General features: G+C 52.7%; 1 pseudogene; it reads left to right on the forward strand.

Annotated features, from left to right (window-relative positions):
- The first annotated feature begins 1985 nt into the window (after positions 1 to 1985).
- Positions 1986 to 3405, forward strand: LOC104871877 (annotated as a pseudogene).
- The last annotated feature ends 74 nt before the right edge of the window (positions 3406 to 3479 follow it).

The raw sequence follows: 3479 nt of genomic DNA on the forward strand, positions 1-3479 counted from the left end.
CCCTAGGCCACCACAGCAAAGCCTCTCTGTTCTGAGAGCCACCTCCCCACCAGGGTGAACTCTTCCCAGATCCACCCATCCCCAGGTAACCTGGCTGTCCTGGGGCATAGACTTAGAAGTACTTAGAGGTCTCCTATCTATAGCAGGCCTTTGGAAGGAAAGAGGTCTGACTCAGCTTCCCCAGAGCCCATCCCAGTTGGGATCAGTGTGTTGGTACAAGTAGCCAGACACGGACTGACCTACACATCACCATGTCTCAGGGCAGGGCTTCCAGTTTCCTCCAAGGGGTTGTCCTCACCCTGAGGAAGCCCTCCCTTAGTGGGTCCTGTGAGTGAGATGAGGAGACTGGTATCTGGTTGGCAAAATTGTGAGACCATGGTGTGGCCCCTGACCATGACCCTCTGACCTTCATGAGGGAAGGGCAAGTGAGGAGGTCACCACTTGACAAAACAGGATCTGAGTCAGACCTGTTCTGGGGGACTCTGCGAAGGGCCAGGAGAGGTCGGCAGGGAAAGGCCAATGCTACCTAGGACAGGCAGGGCCCTGAGGAGGACCTGTCTGTGAGGAGGCCCAGGACCTAGGCTTCTGGAGGCAGAGGTTGGGAGGACAGGCAGTTCTGTCTGTGCAGAGCATGCTCCAGAAGGGAAGGTGAGGAGGGTGCCTGGTGACCCCATGCTGGTGCACTTCTACCACTGCACAAGGACACGAGGGCTGGGAAATAATTTCAGAAACATGGACTAAAGGCAGCTGCAAACAGCTTCAGCCTAAAGGGGCAGCAGGATCTGTTGGCTGCTGCTGTAACAGAATACCTGAGGCTCAGCTTTTTGTTTTGTTTTGTTTTGTTTTTTTGAGACAGGGTCTCCCTATCTAGTCCAGTCTGGCCTTGAGCACACTATATACCCCAGGACTCAAAGTAATCTTCCTGCCTCAGCCTCCTGGGTGCTAGGATTACAGGCATGCACCACCCCTCCTGGCTTGCGACTGGGTCCTATATTGTGGGTCTTCAGTGCCCCCAAAGTCCATGAATGGAAAGCATGGTTGCTAGCCTATGGCCCTCCTATGGTGGAACCTTTCATAGGTAGAAATTGGTGGAAGGAAGTTAGGTCACTGGGGCATAACCATGAAGGGGACATGGGACCCTGACACCCCACGCCACAGCTCAGGCTCCGTGAGGTGAAAAGGCCTTCTCTTCCACACTCCCACCACAATATCCTGGGTTGCTACAGGCCCAAGTGACCATGGACTGCAGCCTCTAACACCGTGAACCAAACTGCACCTTTCCTCCTTAGAAGGTGATCATCTCAGGTGTTTTGTCACAATAACAGGAAGGTGACTGGCACAGTGGGTAATTTATACAGGATGCGAGTTTATTTAGCTCATGGTTCTGGGAGAGTGGAAGTCCATGATCAGGCTGCTGCATCTGCCAAGGGCTTCATGCCAAGCCTCATCATAATATGGCAGAAAGTTAGAAGGGGACACCCTTGGTGACAGGGAGCAGTGGGATGATGCTGGTAAGAGCAAGTGTGGAGATGGGGGCCAGCACTGCAGCGCTTGGCCCACTTTCAGCCAGTGCCTGCCACCCCAGTTGCCCAGCCAATGCTACGAAGGAGATGGCTGGACAGTTGGACAATGATCAGAGCAGCTGACTGCTCCCAAAGGCCACAAGTGCTGGTCCCAGAAGACACCTAACCCTGCTGGAGCACATGAAGAACAACCTTCCATCCACCAATAGCTTCAAGTTCAAGCCACATAGACTCTGAAAGAGTCAATTTAAAGACTTTTCTGGCAACACATGCAAGCTCAAATGGGTAGATTTCTAACAAGGTGAGGAAGTTCCAAACATCAACAGAATGATCCCAAATGCTCTGGAACACATTAAACAACGACAACAACAATAACAACAAACAAAACCTTATAAAGGCAAAAAGTCTCAAGACGCTCTCTAACTTCTCAAAGACACCTCTCACCCCCACTTCTGCTTCATCATGGAGAAGTGGACCGTATTCTATGCAAAATTCCACCCCAAGATGAGCAACTTGGACCTGATCCAATTTCTGTCCAAGAAATACAGGAAGTTTCTGCAGAAAAACATGAAGTACATTTAGGACTTCCAGGAGGAAAAACAGGAGTTTGAATAGAACCAACCTGTCCGGGCTCAGGGAGAATCCCTTCGACCTTATCCAGAACACAAAGAAATTGGATATCTCCAAGAAGCCCCACAATCCCCGGGAGCTGTGGCAGACCCACGAGAAGATGTACCTCACAGTGCAGCCAGATGCCACTGAGAGTGAGAAGAAAGACTCCCTGGGGAGGCAGTGGTCTCAGGGTCTAGGCTGTCAAACAAATAAACAAACAAGGCTGACATGGATTCAGAAGGCCCTGAAGCAGTGAAGGAGGACGTTCTTGACTACATCAGCAGCCACCAAGCTGCCTCTGAACGCCTAGCTGTCTTGTGCGAACTCATGGCTGACACGAAGGATGGGCAAGTCCTCAGCTCCTTGAGTGGGCGTGTCTGCCGTGTTCATCTTGGAGAAGAAGAGGCTGCAGCAGCTGCAGGAGGAGCGAGCCTGAGTCGCCCAAGTGGACTGAGTAGATCTGGCAGCAGAACGTCATCCGCAACTACTTGGCCGGCTTCAGGAACGACCAAGCAAAGACCCCAAAGGCCATGAAGATGAGCAGGAACAACACAGAGAAAACGAGAAGTTGACGTGGATCAAGAAAGCAGCTGAGGACCAGAGCACTACAGGAAGGCTGAGTGAGATGCAGCACCCCAGCCACCGTGAACACTTCCAAGAAGATGAAGTTCCAGGGATAGCCCCAGAAGTCCCCAGGGACAGTCACCAGAAGTTCTCCCAGGAGCTGCTGTCTAACAGGGAGCTGAGCCATCTGCCGCTGCAGGGGTGCATGGTGGAGATTGGTGGCTGCTGGCAGCGCATCTCACAAAGCAAAAGGAGCACTATGAGAGGCTGGCCAGGGAGCAGCAGAAGCAATGCAAGGTGCACCTGGACCTTGGGGCCAGGACGGAGCTGCACACGAGGAAAACATCTCTAATGAGCACAGGAGCATGACCAAGCCATGGGGCCCCAACCCCAAGTCCAGCTGGATCACCCTGTAGTCCAAGTCAGTCTGAGGAGGAAGACGAAAAAGACGAGGACAAGGAAGAGGAAGACAAAGAGAAAAGGGCGGCAGGGACCCATGAAGTCCAGCTGAAAGGACGAGAATGAGGACAGGGAGCAGAACAAAGAGGATGGTGAGGGCAAAGGTGACAAGAAGGGTGACAACGAACACAAGGGCAATGAATCCGAGAGCATCAGCAGCAGCCCCTCGTCCTCAGGGTTCTCCTCGGACTCAGACTCCAACTGGAGCCGGGCCCAGGCAGCCAGCGAGCCCAGGGACCCCCGCTGATCACCTGTATCTCTCCCGTGCTCTGTCCCTACACTTTGGCCTCTCCCACTTTCTTTTTTTTTTTTTTTTTTTTT

This window comes from Fukomys damarensis, unplaced genomic scaffold (assembly GCF_012274545.1).
Source record: "Fukomys damarensis isolate Sample0158 unplaced genomic scaffold, DMR_v1.0_HiC HiC_scaffold_37, whole genome shotgun sequence".
NCBI classification, from domain to species: Eukaryota; Metazoa; Chordata; class Mammalia; order Rodentia; family Bathyergidae; genus Fukomys; species Fukomys damarensis.